Source organism: Oncorhynchus clarkii, chromosome 10, assembly GCF_045791955.1.
Source record: "Oncorhynchus clarkii lewisi isolate Uvic-CL-2024 chromosome 10, UVic_Ocla_1.0, whole genome shotgun sequence".
NCBI lineage: Eukaryota > Metazoa > Chordata > Actinopteri > Salmoniformes > Salmonidae > Oncorhynchus > Oncorhynchus clarkii.
This window is the reverse complement of record NC_092156.1, coordinates 78,226,547-78,244,046: the sequence shown is the minus strand read 5'-3', so window position 1 is coordinate 78,244,046 and position 17,500 is coordinate 78,226,547. Positions and strand designations below refer to the sequence as shown.

Below are 17,500 nucleotides of genomic sequence, written 5' to 3'. Positions count from 1 at the left end.
CAAACACACCCTACAGAGCCCCAGGACAGCAGCACAATTAGACCCAATTAACAAAAAAACAGAGCAAACTAGAATGCTATTTGTCCCTAAACAGAGAGTACACAGCGGCGGAATACCTGACCACTGTGACTGACCCAAAATTAAGGAAAGCTTTGACTATGTACAGACTCAGTGAGCATAGCCTTGCTATTGAGAAAGGCCGCCGTAGGCAGACATGGCTCTCAAGAGAAGACAGGCTATGTGCACACTGCCCACAAAATGAGGTGGAAACTGAGCTGCACTTCCTAACCTCCTGCCCAATGTATGACCATATTAGAGAGACATATTTCCCTCAGATTACACAGATCCACAAAGAATTAGAAAACAAATCCAATTTTGATAAACTCCCATATCTACTGGGTGAAATACGGTATGACATCACAGCAGCAAGATTTGTGACCTGTTGCCACGAGAAAAGGGCAACCAGTGAAGAACACACACCATTGTAAATACAACCCATATTTATGTTTATTTATTTTATTATTTATTCTTATTTATTCTAGCCCTTGAATTGAATTGACAGAGAGAGAGAGAGAGAGGGGGGGGGAGAGAGGGGGGGGGGGGGAGAGAGAGACAGAGACAGAGAGTGAGAGAGAGAGAGGGGGGGGAGGGGGGAGAGAGAGAGAGAGACAGAGACAGAGACAGACAGAGAGAGAGAGAGAGAGAGAGAGAGAGAGAGAGAGAGAGACAGAGAGAGAGAGAGACAGAGAGAGAGAGAGAGGGAGGAGATAGAGAAAGAGCCTTTCCCCCTTTCTAACCCTGTTGATGTGAAACCAGATGAAAGATGAACTGTCAGTCATCAGCATCAGCAGATTCATGGTGTTCAGATGACCGGCCGCCCAGGTCACCTGACTAGTGATCAACCATTAACCGTTTATACCACAGGAAGACACGAACGAGGGAATGAGTGACTCGACTGATGGAAGACAGAAAAACATCCCTCCTTCAATCATTACACACACACACACACACACACACACACACACACACACACACACACACACACACACACACACACACACACACACACACACTCTCGCTCCAAAGGCCCACCTAAGCCCTTTGTAACCTAAGGAATCTGCCTAGTAGACAAACCTGGCAATAAACAGGAATCAACCCAGCAATCTAGCTGTAATATACTGTCCAACAGCCATCGTAAAGGAGAATGAGCAGTCAGTTATCTAGGGGGTTCTCAGTCCTCTTCCTGTACTCCCTGTTCACCCACAACTACTGTCCAACAGCCATCGTAAAGGAGAATGAGCAGTCAGTTATCTAGGGGGTTCTCAGTCCTCTTCCTGTACTCCCTGTTCACCCACAACTGCGTGGCCAAGCAAGGCTCCAACACCATCATTAAGTTTGCCGACGACACAACAGTGGTAGGGCCCGATCACCGACAACGATGAGACAGCCTATAGGGATGAGACGGGCTAAAGGGAGGAGGTCAGAGACCTGGTGGTAGGGCCCGATCACCGACAACGATGAGACAGCCTATAGGGAGGAGGTCAGAGACCTGGTGGTAGGGCCCGATCACCGACAACAATGAGACGGCCTACGGGGGGGGGGGGGGGGGGGGAGGTCAGAGACCTGGTGGTAGGGCCCGATCACCGACAACGATGACACAGCCTATAGGGAGGAGGTCAGACACCTGGTGGTAGGGCCCGATCACCGACAGCTGCACCATCGAGAGCATCCTGACTGGTTGCATCACCGCCTGGTATGGCAACTGCTCGGCATCTGACCGCAAGGTGCAACAGAGGGTAGTGAGTACTGCCCAGTACATCACTGGGGCCAAGCTTCCTGACATCCAGGACCTATATCCTAGGGACATCCAGGATCTATATACTAGGGACATCCAGGATCTATATACTAGGGACATCCAGGACCTATATAATGGGACATCCAGGACCTGTATAATGGGACATCGAGGACCTATATACTAGGGACATCGAGGACCTATATAATGGGACATCCAGAATCTATATACTAGGGACATCCAGGACCTATATAATGGGACATCCAGGACCTATATAATGGCACATCCAGGATCTATATCATAGGAAAATCCAGGACCTATATCCTAGGGACATCCAGGATCTATATAATGGGACATCCAGGATCTATATACTAGGGACATCCAGGACCTATATCTTAGGGACATCCAGGACCTATATAATGGGACATCCAGGACCTATATACTAGGGACATCCAGGATCTATATCCTAGGGACATCCAGGACCTATATCCTAGGGACATCCAGGATCTATATCCTAGGGACATCCAGGATCTATATCCTAGGGACATCCAGGACCTAGATAATAGGAACATCCAGGACCTATATAATGGGACATCCAGGACCTATATCCTAGGGACATCCAGGACCTATATAATGGGACATCCAGGACCTATGTACTAGGGACACCAGTTAACCCACTGTTCCTAGACCAGTTAACCCACTGTTCCTAGACCAGTTAACCCACTGTTCCTAGACCAGTTAACCCACTGTTCCTAGACCAGTTAACCCACTGTTCCTAGACCAGTTAACCCACTGTTCCTAGACCAGTTAACCCACTGTTCCCCTGAACAAGGCAGTTAACCCACTGTTCCACTGTTCCTAGACCAGTTTACCCACTGTTCCTAGACCAGTTAACCCACTGTTCCTAGACCAGCTAACCCACTGTTCCACTGTTCCTAGACCAGTTAACCCACTGTTCCTAGACCAGTTAACCCACTGTTCCTAGACCAGTTAACCCACTGTTCCTAGACCAGTTGACCCACTGTTCCTAGACCAGTTAACCCACTGTTCCTAGACCAGTTAACCCACTGTTCCTAGACCAGTTAACCCACTGTTCCTAGACCAGCTAACCCACTGTTCCACTGTTCCTAGACCAGTTAACCCACTGTTCCTAGACCAGTTAACCCACTGTTCCTAGACCAGTTAACCCACTGTTCCTAGACCAGTTGACCCACTGTTCCTAGACCAGTTAACCCACTGTTCCTAGACCAGTTAACCCACTGTTCCTAGACCAGTTAACCCACTGTTCCTAGACCAGTTAACCCACTGTTCCTAGACCAGTTAACCCACTGTTCCTAGACCAGTTAACCCACTGTTCCTAGACCAGTTGACCCACTGTTCCTAGACCAGTTAACCCACTGTTCCTAGACCAGTTAACCCACTGTTCCTAGACTAGTTAACCCACTGTTCCTAGACCAGTTAACCCACTGTTCCTAGACCAGTTAACCCACTGTTCCTAGACCAGTTAACCCACTGTTCCTGGACCAGTTAACCAGCTGTCCCACTGTTCCTAGACCAGTTAACCCACTGTTCCTAGACCAGTTAACCCACTGTTCCTAGACCAGTTAACCCACTGTTCCTAGACCAGTTAACCCACTGTTCCTAGACCAGTTAACCCACTGTTCCTAGACCAGTTAACCCACTGTTCCTAGACCAGTTAACCCACTGTTCCTAGACCAGTTAACCCACTGTTCCTAGACCGTCATTGTAAAGAAGAGTTTGTTCTTATTAACAGACTTGCCTAGTTAAATAAAGGTTCATTTCCACCCCTCTCCACCTCGTCTCCCCCTCTCCTCTCCCCCTCCACTCCATTTCCCCCTCTCTCCCTCTCCTCCCCCTCCTACCTCCCAACTCCCCCTCTCTCCCCCTCTCACCCTCTCCTCCCCCATCTCCCCCTCTCTCCTCTCCGTTAAACTTGAGTGAACAAGAGGTATGAGGGTGACAGGTACAGGAACCAGGATAATGAAGGAGGGAGGAAAGGGAGAGGAGGGGGGGGGGTAATGCTGGGACATCACACCACGGAGAGGTGGAGAGAGGGGATAATGAAGGAGAGAGGAAAGGGAGAGGAGGGGGGGGTAATGCTGGGACATCACACCACGGAGAGGTGGAGAGAGGGAACAAGGAGAGGCATTAAAGAAGGCAGAGAGGGAGAGGAGGGGGGGGGGGTAATGAGAAGGCAGAGAGGGAGAGGAGTGGAAGAAGGGAGGAGGGGAAGGAGAGAACCAAGTGTTCCCTCGATCTCTTCAACCCCCCCACCTGCCTGGCACTAGAAAGCTCTTCAAATGTGAAACTGGCCCACCGACACACACACACACACAAACACACACACACACACACACACACACACACACACACACACACACACACACACACACACACAGACACACAGACACACACACACACACACACACACACACACACACACACACACACACACACACACTTCTGGTTGTATTCAGTTCATTTACCGAGCCTCCCCTCTGATCCTTCCCCGGTTCTCATGTTGTGATCTCCGCCACTGACTAACCGATCTGATCATTCTCATGTTGTGTTCTCCAACTAACCACTCTGATCATTCTCATGTTGTGTTCTCCAACTAACCGATCTGATCATTCTCATGTTGTGTTCTCCAACTAACCGATCTGATCATTCTCATGTTGTGTTCTCCAACAAACCGATCTGATCATTCTCATGTTGTGTTCTCCAACTAACCGATCTGATCATTCTCATGTTGTGTCCTCCAACTAACCGATCTGATCATTCTCATGTTGTGTTCTCCAACTAAACAATCTGATCATTCTCATGTTGTGTTCTCCAACTAACCAATCTTTTATCAGCTCAGTAAAGTGTCTCAACCTAATGCCTCGCTTATCTTCTGTGGGCGTTGTCATTCTGCTCTCTCTCTCTGCGTCTCAGGTTAGTCTCGCAACAATCTAACAAACGGTCCCCTCCGACCAATCACAATGGAGAATAACAGCTGTAACCATGGAGATCCCCATTATGCTGAGTCATGACCTCCATTACATGACTTTATGATGCTGTACTTCCACAAATGGCTGCCGGCGCGGCGTCACGTAGCAGGCCACACTAGAGAGGACTGACGTGCAACACTTTATAAACACCAAGTGCCATGGTACAGTTGTAGGGTGGAGTTCACTTCATGGGCTAGCAATAGGAGTTAGCTTCATGGGCTAGCACTAGGAGTTAGCTTTAATAAGGCTAGCACTGGGAGTTAGCTTTAATGGGCTAGCACTGGGAGTTAGCTTTAATGGGCTAGCACTAGGAGTTAGCTTGATGGGCTAGCACTAGGAGTTAGCTTGATGGGCTAGCACTAGGAGTTAGCTTTAATAAGGCTAGCACTAGGAGTTAGCTTTAATGGGCTAGCACTAGGAGTTAGCTTTAATGGGCAAGCACTAGGAGTTAGCTTTAATGGGCTAGCACTAGGAGTTAGCTTGATGGGCTAGCACTAGGAGTTAGCTTGATGGGCTAGCACTAGAAGTTAGCTTTATGGGCTAGCACTAGGAGTTAGCTTCATGGGCTAGCACTAGGAGTTAGCTTGATGCGCTAGCAATAGGAGTTAACATTATGGGCTAGGATTATGATTGAACTTTTTTGGCTAGCACTATGAGTTAGGTTCAGGGTCTAATTTTATGAGTTAGCTTCAGGGGCTAGGATTATGAGTTAACTTTATGGGCTAGCATTATGAGTTAGCTTCATGGGTTAGGATTAGGAGGTAGGTTCATGTGCTAGAACTAGGAGTTAGCTTTTATGGGTTAGGATTATGAGTTAGCTTTATGGGCTAGCACTAGGAGTTAGCTTTATGGGTTAGGAAAATGAGTTAGCACTACGGGTTAATATTATACGCATTATAGCATTATATGCTAGATTACTTGTGTAATGAGTTAGCGTTCTGAGATAGCACCATGAACTAGCTCTAGGTTATGAGCTAGCGTTAGCCGGCTTAACTTCCTCAGACGAAACACATTCCTTCAGCTAATCAGCAAGCGTCGTCCTCAAGGCCATAGCAGACATTGTTTCCTACTATCACCCGTAATACTGATGCCGTCACACCGCTGATAAAAACTTCACTGTGTGTGTGTGTGTGTGTGTGTGTGTGTGTGTGTTGTGCCCTCTGTTTGACATCGTATTTTATACCACGTTGGGACCACTGATAAAGGTTTTACACACACACACACACACACACACACACACACACACACACACACACACACCAACTATCTCTGTCACACTCAGACAGCGTATTGCTCAAACACCAAATTCATGTTAAAATAATGAGATTGAAAGTGACGTTAAAGACGAAGCATGTTGTTATCAGCAGTTCTGTGGAAACAGCCGAGCTACGCCCCGGTTCAACACTACAGGCCCCGGTTCAACACTACAGGCCCCGGTTCAACACTACGGGCCCCGGTTCAACACTACAGGCCCAGGTTCAACACTACCGGCCCCGGGGCCCCGGTTCAACACTACAGGCCCCGGTTCAACACTACAGGCCCCGGTTCAACACTACAGGCCCCGGTTCAACACTACGGGCCCCGGTTCAACACTACGGGCCCCGGTTCAACACTACAGGCCCCGGTTCAACACTACAGGCCCCGGTTCAACACTACAGGCCATTGTTCGACACTACAGGCCCCGGTTCAACACTACAGGCCCCGGTTCAACACTACAGGCCCCGGTTCAACACTACAGGCCCCGGTTCAACACTACGGGCCCCGGTTCAACACTACGGGCCCCGGTTCAACACTACGGGCCCCGGTTCAACACTACAGGCCCCGGTTCAACACTACAGGCCCCGGTTCAACACTACAGGCCATTGTTCGACACTACAGGCCCCGGTTCAACACTACAGGCCCCGGTTCAACACTACGGGCCCCGGTTCAACACTACTACAGGCCCCGGTTCAACACTACAGGCCCCGGTTCAACACTACAGGCCCCGGTTCAACACTACAGGCCCCGGTTCAACACTACAGGCCCCGGTTCAACACTACAGGCCCCGGTTCAACACTACAGGCCCCGGTTCAACACTACAGGCCCCGGTTCAACACTACGGGCCCCGGTTCAACACTACAGGCCCCCACTACGGGCCCCGGTTCAACACTACAGGCCCCGGTTCAACACTACGGGCCCCGGTTCAACACTACAGGCCCCGGTTCAACACTACAGGCCCCGGTTCAACACTACGGGCCCCGGTTCAACACTACGGGCCCCGGTTCAACACTACGGGCCCCGGTTCAACACTACAGGCCCCGGTTCAACACTACGGGCCCCGGTTCAACACTACAGGCCCCGGTTCAACACTACAGGCCCCGGTTCAACACTACGGGCCCCGGTTCAACACTACAGGCCCCGGTTCAACACTACGGGCACCGGTTCAACACTACGGGCCCCGGTTCAACACTACAGGCCCCGGTTCAACACTACGGGCCCCGGTTCAACACTACAGGCCCCGGTTCAACACTACGGGCACCGGTTCAACACTACGGGCCCCGGTTCAACACTACAGGCCCCGGTTCAACACTACAGGCCCCGGTTCAACACTACGGGCCCCGGTTCAACACTACAGGCCCCGGTTCAATACTACGGGCCCCGGTTCAACACTACGGGCACCGGTTCAACACTACGGGCCCCGGTTCAAAAATACAGGCCCCGGTTCAACACTACGGGCCCCGGGTCAACACTACGGGCCCCGGTTCAACACTACGGGCCCCGGTTCATCACTACAGGCCCCGGTTCAACACTACGGGACCCGGTTCAACACTACGGGCCCCGGTTCAACACTACAGGCCCCGGTTCATCACTATGGCCTCTGGGCTAATGTAGTACACTATGGGTTCTGGTCTAATGTAGTACACTATGGGCTCTGGTCTAATGTAGTACACTATGGGCTCTGGTCTAATGTAGTACACTATTGGCTCTGGTCTAATGTAGTACACTATGGGCTCTGGTCTAATGTAGTACACTATTGGCCCTGGTCTAATGTAGTACACTATGGGCTCTGGTCTAATGTAGTACACTATGGGCTCTGGTCTAATGTAGTACACTATTGGCCCTGGTCTAATGTAGTACACTATGGGCTCTGGTCTAATGTAGTACACTATGGGCTCTGGTCTAATGTAGTACACTATGGGCTCTGGTCTAATGTAGTACACTATTGGCCCTGGTCTAATGTAGTACACTATGGGCTCTGGTCTAATGTAGTACACTATGGGCTCTGGTCTAATGTAGTACACTATGGGCTCTGGTCTAATGTAGTACACTATGGGCTCTGGTCTAATGTAGTACACTATGGGCTCTGGTCTAATGTAGTACACTATGGCCTTCTGGTCTATACACTATGGGCTCTGGTCTAATGTAGTACACTATGGGCTCTGGTCTAATGTAGTACACTATGGGCTCTGGTCTAATGTAGTACACTATGCTCTGGTCTACACTGGTCTAATGTAGTACACTATGGGCTCTGGTCTAATATAGTACACTATGGGCTCTGGTCTAATGAAGTACACTATGGGCTCTGGTCTAATGTAGTACACTATGGGCTCTGGTCTAATGTAGTACACTATGGGCTCTGGTCTAATGTAGTACACTATGGGCTCTGGTCTAATGTAGTACACTATGGGCTCTGGTCTAATGTAGTACACTATGGGCTCTGGTCTAATGTAGTACACTATGGGCTCTGGTCTAATGTAGTACACTATGGGCTCTGGTCTAATGTAGTACACTATGGGCTCTGGTCTAATGTAGCACACTATGGGCCATCACTACATCACACTATCACAACCATCACTACTGAACCATCGCTACTGAACCATCACTTCTGAACCATCCCGTCTGAACTTTCACTACTGAACCATCACTTCTGAACCATCACTACTGAGCCATCACTACATCATCACTATCACAACCATCACTACTGAACCTTCACTACTGACCCATCACTACTGAATCATCACTACTGACCCATCACTACTGACCCATCACTACTGACTCATCACTACTGAATCATAACTAGTGAACCATCACTACTGAACCTTCACTACTGACCCATCACTACTGACCCATCCCTACTGAGTCATCACTACTGACCCATCACTACTGAACCTTCACTACTGAACCTTCACTACTGACCCATCACTACTGACCCATCACTACTGACTCATCACTAGGGAACCATCACTACTGACCCATCACTACTGAATCATCACTACTGACTCATCACTACTGAGCCATCACTACATCACACTATCACAACCATCACTACTGAACCATCGCTACTGAACCATCACTTCTGAACCATCCCGTCTGAACCTTCACTACTGAACCATCACTTCTGAACCATCACTACTGAGCCATCACTACATCATCACTATCACAACCATCACTACTGAACCTTCACTACTGACCCATCACTACTGAATCATCACTACTGACCCATCACTACTGACCCATCACTACTGACTCATCACTACTGAATCATCACTAGTGAACCATCACTACTGAACCTTCACTACTGACCCAACACTACTGAATCATCACTAGTTAACCATCACTACTGAACCTTCACTACTGACCCATCACTACTGAATCATCACTACTGACCCATCACTACTGAATCATCACTACTGACCCATCACTACTGAGCCATCACTACATCATCACTATCACAACCATCACTACTGAACCTTCACTACTGACCCATCACTACTGAATCATCACTAGTGAACCATCACTACTGAATCATCACTAGTGAACCATCACTACTGAACCATCACTAGTGAACCTTCACTACTGACCCATCACTACTGAACCATCACTAGTGAACCATCACTAGTGAACCATCACTAGTGAACCTTCACTAGTGAACCATCACTACTGAACCATCACTACTGACCTATCACTATTGAATCTTCACTAGTGAACCATCACTAGTGAACCTTCACTACTGAACCATCACTACTGAACCATCACTACAACTCTCTGTATTCACAATCATCAGCTTCCTGCTCACAGTGAATCACTACTGACTCATCATAACCATCACAACTCACACCTTCACTACTGACCCATCACTACTGAATCATCACTAGTTAACCATCACTATACCTACACAATACATCACTACTGAATCATTACTACTGAATATCACTACAATCATCACTACTGACCATCACTACTGAGCCATCACTACATCATCACTATCAGAACCATCACTACTGAACCATAACAACACTAACCAGACCATAATAACACTAACCAGACCATAATAACACTAACCAGACCATAATAACACTAACCAGTGGTATGGATATTACCATAATAACACTAACCAGACCATAACAACACTAACCAGACCATAATAACAGTAACCAGACCATAATAACACTAACCAGACCATAATAACACTAACCAGACCATAATAACACTAACCAGACCATAATAACACTAACCAGACCATAATAACACTAACGAGATCATAATAACACTAACCAGTGGTCTGGATATTACCATAACAACACTAACCAGACCCTAATAACAGTAACCAGACCATAATAACACTAACCAGTGTTCTGGATATTACCATAACAACACTAACCAAACCATAATAACACTAACCAGACCATAATAACACTAACCAGACCATTATAACACTAACCAGACCATTATAACACTAACCAGACCATAATAACACTAACCAGACCATAATAACACTAACCAGACATTAAATAACACTAACCAGTGGTATGGATATTACCAAAATAACACTAACCAGTGGTATGGATATTACCATAACAACACTAACCAGACCCTAATAACAGTAACCAGACCATAATAACACTAACCAGACCATAACAACACTAACTAATAACAGTAACCAGACCATAATAACACTAACCAGTGGTATGGATATTACCATAATAACACTAACCAGACCATAACAACACTAACCAGACCATAATAACACTAACCAGACCATAATAACACTAACCAGACCATAATAACACTAACCAGACCATAATAACACTAACCAGTGGTATGGATATTACCATAATAACACTAACCAGACCATAATAACACTAACCAGACCATAATAACACTAACCAGACCATAATAACACTAACCAGACCATAATCACACTAACCAGACCATAATAACACTAACCAGACCATAATAACACTAACCAGACCATAATAACACTAACCAGACCATAATAACACTAACCAGACCATAATAACACTTATTCAACGATTCTACAGACAACTCAACCAGAACACACACACTCAACCAGAACACACACTCAACCAGAACACACACTCAACCAGAACACACACACTCAACCAGAACACACACTCAACCAGAACACACACACACAACCAGAACACACACTCAACCAGAACACACACACATTCAACCAGAACACACACTCTACCAGAACACGCACACTCAACCAGAACACACACACACACACACACACACACACACACACAACCAGAACACACACACACACAACCAGAACACACACACACACACCAGAACACACACACACTCAACCAGAACACACACACACAACCAGAACACACACACACACACCAGAACACACACACACTCAACCAGAACACACACACAACCAGAACACACACACACACCAGAACACACACACACACAACCAGAACACACACACACACACACAACCAGTCACAGTTTTACCTGTCTGGAGCAGTGAGGCAAGCTGTCCAAACCAAGGAGCCTCAGGCTGTCTGTCCCCTCTCTGTCCAAACCAAGGAGCCTCAGGCTGTCTGTCCCCTCTCTGTCCAAACCAAGGAGCCTCAGGGTGTCTGTCTGCTCTCTGTCCAAACCAAGGAGCCTCAGGCTGTCTGTCCCCTCTCTGTCCAAACCAAGGAGCCTCAGGCTGTCTATCTGCTCTCTGTCCACTCTCTGACAATCTGTGATGCTGTCACACTCTACTTGCCTGCAGAGTGTGTGCTTAGGTTCCAAAGGTGGCCTAGTGTTTACCTAATGCCAAGGAGGGAGGGGCGGGGCCACTGGGTACAGGTAACCCCCTCCCTCCTCCTCCTCCTCTCTCTCACGTCCTCCTTCTCACCCCTCCCTCCCTCTCACCTCCTCCTTCTCACATCTCCCTCCCTCCCTCCTTCCTCCTCTCTCTCCCACCCCCCTCCCACCCTCTTCCCTCAGTCCTGATTGGGTAAGAGAGAGAGCAGGTAGCTCATTGACAACACTCAGTGAGAGTTCAATAGAGCACTTGTAGTGTGTGTGTGTGTGTGTGTGTGTGCGTGTGCGTGTGCGCGTGCGCGTGCACGTGCGCGTGTGTGTGTTGGTGCTCCTATCCTTGTTGGGACCTAATATCCTGAAAAGTCCCCACAAGGACAGTTAAACAAGCTGAATGATCCATAATGGGGGCCATTTCCCACATCCCCATGAGGACAGCGGTTATTTTAAGATTAGGGGCTAGGTTTAGGGTTTAGGGTTACAGATAGAATTAGATTTAGGTTAAGGGGTTAGAGGTTATCTTCAGGGTTAGAATAAGGGATTAGATTAAGGGGTTAGTGGTTATCTTCAGGGTTAGAATTAGGGTTTAGGTTAAGGGGTTAGAGGTTATCTCCAGGGTTAGAATTAGGGTTTAGGTTAAGGGGTTAGAGGTTATCTTCAGGGTCAGAATTAGGGTTAGGTTAAGGGGTTAGTGGTTATCTTCAGGGTTAGAATTAGGGTTTAGGGTTTAGGGTTTATCTTCTTGTCAGTGAAATATTAACAAACGACTCTGTTAATGAAGGACCTACATTATAATCACGGATTCTCCAGAAACTATTTGCTGACTGAGGATAACCTATGGTACAGTGCTATATTAACCAGACCATCCCCTGACACAGTGCTATATTAACCAGACCATCCCCTGGTACAGAGCTATATTAACCAGACCATCCCCTGGTACAGTGCTATTTTAACCAGACCATCCCCTGGTACAGTGCTATATTAACCAGACCATCCCCTGACACAGTGCTATATTAACCAGACCATCCCCTGGTACAGAGCTATATTAACCAGACCATCCCCTGGCACAGTGCTATATTAACCAGACCATCCCCTGGCACAGTGCTATATTAACCAGACCATCCCCTGGCACAGTACTATATTAACCAGACCATCCCCTGGCACAGTGTTATATTAACCAGACCATCCCCTGGTACAGTGCTATATTAACCAGACCATCCCCTGACACAGTGCTATATTAACCAGACCATCCCCTGGCACAGTGTTATATTAACCAGACCATCCCCTGGTACAGTGCTATATTAACCAGACCATCCCCTGGCACAGTGCTATATTAACCAGACCATCCCCTGGCATGACACAGTGCTATATTAACCAGACCATCCCCTGGTACAGTGCTATATTAACCAGACCATCCCCTGGCACAGTGTTATATTAACCAGACCATCCCCTGACACAGTGCTATATTAACCAGACCATCCCCTGGCACAGTGTTATATTAACCAGACCATCCCCTGGTACAGTGCTATATTAACCAGACCATCCCCTGGTACAGTGTTATATTAACCAGACCATCCCCTGACACAGTGCTATATTAACCAGACCATCCCCTGGCACAGTGTTATATTAACCAGACCATCCCCTGGTACAGTACTATATTAACCAGACCATCCCCTGGCACAGTGCTATATTAACCAGACCATCCCCTGGTACAGTGCTATATTAACCAGACCATCCCCTGGCACAGTGCTATATTAACCAGACCATCCCCTGGTACAGTGCTATATTAACCAGACCATCCCCTGGCACAGTGCTATATTAACCAGACCATCCCCTGGTACAGTGCTATATTAACCAGACCATCCCCTGGTACAGTGCTATATTAACCAGACCATCCCCTGGTACAGTGCTATATTAACCAGACCATCCCCTGGTACAGTGCTATATTAACCAGACCATCCCCTGGTACAGTGCTATATTAACCAGACCATCCCCTGGCACAGTGCTATATTAACCAGACCATCCCCTGGCACAGTGCTATATTAACCAGACCATCCCCTGGCACAGTGCTATATTAACCAGACCATCCCCTGGCACAGTGCTATATTAACCAGACCATCCCCTGACACAGTGCTATATTAACCAGACCATCCCCTGGCACAGTGCTATATTAACCAGACCATCCCCTGGCATGGCACAGTGCTATATTAACCAGACCATCCCCTGGCACAGTGCTATATTAACCAGACCATCCCCTGGTACAGTGCTATATTAACCAGACCATCCCCTGGCACAGTGCTATATTAACCAGACCATCCCCTGGCATGGCACAGTGCTATATTAACCAGACCATCCCCTGGTACAGTGTTATATTAACCAGACCATCCCCTGGCACAGTACTATATTAACCAGACCATCCCCTGGCACAGTGTTATATTAACCAGACCATCCCCTGGTACAGTGCTATATTAACCAGACCATCCCCTGACACAGTGCTATATTAACCAGACCATCCCCTGGCACAGTGTTATATTAACCAGACCATCCCCTGGTACAGTGCTATATTAACCAGACCATCCCCTGGCACAGTGCTATATTAACCAGACCATCCCCTGGTACAGTGCTATTTTAACCAGACCATCCCCTGGTACAGTGCTATATTAACCAGACCATCCCCTGGTACAGTGCTATATTAACCAGACCATCCCCTGGCATGGCACAGTGCTATATTAACCAGACCATCCCCTGACACAGTGCTATATTAACCAGACCATCCCCTGACACAGTGCTATATTAACCAGACCATCCCCTGGTACAGTGCTATATTAACCAGACCATCCCCTGGTACAGTGCTATATTAACCAGACCATCCCCTGGCACAGTGCTATATTAACCAGACCATCCCCTGGTACAGTGCTATATTAACCAGACCATCCCCTGGTACAGTGCTATATTAACCAGACCATCCCCTGGTACAGTGCTATATTAACCAGACCATCCCCTGACACAGTGCTGTATTAACCAGACCATCCCCTGGCACAGTGCTATATTAACCAGACCATCCCCTGGTACAGTGCTATATTAACCAGACCATCCCCTGGTACAGTGCTATATTAACCAGACCATCCCTGGCACAGTGCTATATTAACCAGACCAAACTACCTAACCTGTCCATTATGTCTTAGAGACTACCTCACCTGTCCATTATGTCTTAGAGATTATACACCTGTCCATAATGTCTTAGAGACTATACACCTGTCCATTATGTCTTAGAGACTATACACCTGTCCATTATGTCTTAGAGACTACCACACCTGTCCATTACGTCTTAGAGACTACCACACCTGTCCATTACGTCTTAGAGACTACCACACCTGTCCATTATGTCTTAGAGACTACCACACCTGTCCATTATGTCTTAGAGACTACCACACCTGTCCATTATGTCTTAGAGACTATACACCTGTCCATTATGTCTTAGAGACTACCACACCTGTCCATTACGTCTTAGAGACTACCACACCTGTCCATTATGTCTTAGAGACTACCACACCTGTCCATTATGTCTTAGAGACTACCACACCTGTCCATTATGTCTTAGAGACTACCACACCTGTCCATTATGTCTTAGAGACTATACACCTGTCCATTATGTCTTAGAGACTACCACACCTGTCCATTATGTCTTAGAGACTACCACACCTGTCCATTATGTCTTAGAGACTACCACACCTGTCCATTATGTCTTAGAGACTACCACACCTGTCCATTATGTCTTAGAGACTACCACACCTGTCCATTATGTCTTAGAGACTATACACCTGTCCATTATGTCTTAGAGACTATACACCTGTCCATTATGTCTTAGAGACTATACACCTGTCCATTATGTCTTAGAGACTACCACACCTGTCCATTATGTCTTAGAGACTACCACACCTGTCCATTATGTCTTAGAGACTACCACACCTGTCCATTATGTCTTAGAGACTACCACACCTGTCCATTATGTCTTAGAGACTACCACACCTGTCCATTATGTCTTAGAGACTATACACCTGTCCATTATGTCTTAGAGACTACCACACCTGTCCATTATGTCTTAGAGACTACCACACCTGTCCATTATGTCTTAGAGACTACCACACCTGTCCATTATGTCTTAGAGACTACCACACCTGTCCATTATGTCTTAGAGACTATACACCTGTCCATTATGTCTTAGAGACTATACACCTGTCCATTATGTCTTAGAGACTACCACACCTGTCCATTATGTCTTAGAGACTACCACACCTGTCCATTATGTCTTAGAGACTACCACACCTGTATACCAAGGGAAATAGTTCTCGAACATTTGTTTTGTGTTAGCTGGTGAGCATTGTCATGTTTTCCAACACAGACCTCAACAAGATAAAGATTTCACTAATGTTAGTTATCAGTCTGAGAAGGTAGGTTTCTGTTTCAGGTTTAATCTACCTCTACTAATCCTCATGTGTCTGAGAAGGTAGGTTTCTGTTTCAGGTTTAATCTACCTCTACTAATCCTCATGTGTCTGAGAAGGTAGGTTTCTGTTTCAGGTTTAATCTACCTCTACTAATCCTCATGTGTCCATGTAGGTTTCTGTTTCAGGTTTAATCTACCTCTACTAATCCTCATGTGTCCATGTAGGTTTCTGTTTCAGGTTTAATCTACCTCTACTAATCCTCATGTGTCTGAGAAGGTAGGTTTCTGTTTCAGGTTTATTCTACCTCTACTAATCCTCATGTGTCCATGTAGGTTTCTGTTTCAGGTTTAATCTACCTCTACTAATCCTCATGTGTCCATGTAGGTTTCTGTTTCAGGTCTTAAACTACCTCTACTAATCCTCATGTGTCCATGTAGGTTTCTGTTTCAGGTCTTAAACTACCTCTACTAATCCTCATGTGTCCATGTAGGTTTCTGTTTCAGGTTTAATCTACCTCTACTAATCCTCATGTGTCCATGTAGGTTTCTGTTTCAGGTTTAATCTACCTCTACTAATCCTCATGTGTCCATGTAGGTTTCTGTTTCAGGTTTAATCTACCTCTACTAATCCTCATGTGTCTGAGAAGGTAGGTTTCTGTTTCAGGTTTATTCTACCTCTACTAATCCTCATGTGTCTGAGAAGGTAGGTTTCTGTTTCAGGTTTAATCTACCTCTACTAATCCTCATGTGTCCATGTAGGTTTCTGTTTCAGGTCTTAAACTACCTCTACTAATCCTCATGTGTCCATGTAGGTTTCTGTTTCAGGTTTAATCTACCTCTACTAATCCTCATGTGTCCATGTAGGTTTCTGTTTCAGGTTTAATCTACCTCTACTAATCCTCATGTGTCTGAGAAGGTAGGTTTCTGTTTCAGGTTTAATCTACCTCTACTAATCCTCATGTGTCCATGTAGGTTTCTGTTTCAGGTTTAATCTACCTCTACTAATCCTCATGTGTCCATGTAGGTTTCTGTTTCAGGTTTAATCTACCTCTACTAATCCTCATGTGTCTGAGAAGGTTTTCTATTACATGTAGAAGGAATAACAGTGACATTAGTAGTTGGACTATTGAAACGCTGAAACGCCACAGTTAATCCTGAAACGCCACAGTTAATCCTGAAACGCCACAGTTAATCCTGA

General features: G+C 46.7%; 1 protein-coding gene across 9 annotated transcripts in view; it reads right to left on the bottom strand.

The window, feature by feature from the left end:
* LOC139419171 (RNA-binding protein 47-like) overlaps nucleotides 1-17,500 on the bottom strand; it is a 68,318-nt gene that overhangs the window by 38,191 nt on the left and 12,627 nt on the right. The window contains exon 1 of one of the 9 annotated variants that reach the window (XM_071169160.1): nucleotides 11,557-11,794. The exons of 7 other annotated variants lie outside the window; for them this stretch is intronic. The gene's annotated coding sequence lies outside the window, so the exon portion shown is untranslated. Of the gene's footprint in view, nucleotides 1-11,556; nucleotides 11,795-17,500 lie in introns of those variants that run through there. One more of the 9 variants, XM_071169157.1, reaches the window with a different exon arrangement.